Consider the following 715-nt stretch of genomic DNA (forward strand, 5'->3'; position numbering starts at 1 on the left):
GGCAGGGAGAGGGTTGGGAAGAAGGTTAGTGGTTGGTAGAGGAATTGTAGGAAGATGAGCGATAGGGGTAGGTTAGTAATGGAGAGAGGGATGGGAAGAAGGTTAGTGGTTGGTAGAGGAATTGTAGGAAGATGAGCGATAGGGGTAGGTTAGTAATGGAGAGAGGGATGGGAAGAAGGTTAGTGGTTGGTAGAGGAATTGTAGGAAGATGAGCGATAGGGGTAGGCTAGTAATGGAGAGAGGGATGGGAAGAAGGTTAGTGGTTGGTAGAGGAATTGTAGGAAGATGAGCGATAGGGGTAGGTTAGTAATGGAGAGAGGGATGGGAAGAAGGTTAGTGGTTGGTAGAGGAATTGTAGGAAGATGAGCGATAGGGTTAGGTTAGTAATGGAGAGAAGGATGGGAAGAAGGTGGATAACGTGAAGAGGGATGAAAAATAGCAACTGGCAGGAAGAATGATGGTAAGGTGAATGACAGGGAAAGAGATTAGAAGGTGAGTGACAGCGAGAGAGATGGGAAGGAAGAGAGTTAACAACAGGGAGGTGGGGGACAGATAGATGAAAGTATTTCATTGATAATATAAGGAGCATGAGTGCGCAGGCGCAGGGGCAGAGACAGAAGGTGACACATGCCTCTCATACTATACTCACTGATAAGGACCAGGGGCAGAGACAGAAGGTGACACATGCCTCTCATACTATACTCACTGATAAGGA

The sequence above is a fragment of the Priapulus caudatus genome, unplaced genomic scaffold, assembly GCF_000485595.1.
Source record: "Priapulus caudatus unplaced genomic scaffold, Priapulus_caudatus-5.0.1 Scaffold187, whole genome shotgun sequence".
In the NCBI taxonomy this organism is placed as follows: domain Eukaryota; kingdom Metazoa; phylum Priapulida; class Priapulimorpha; order Priapulimorphida; family Priapulidae; genus Priapulus; species Priapulus caudatus.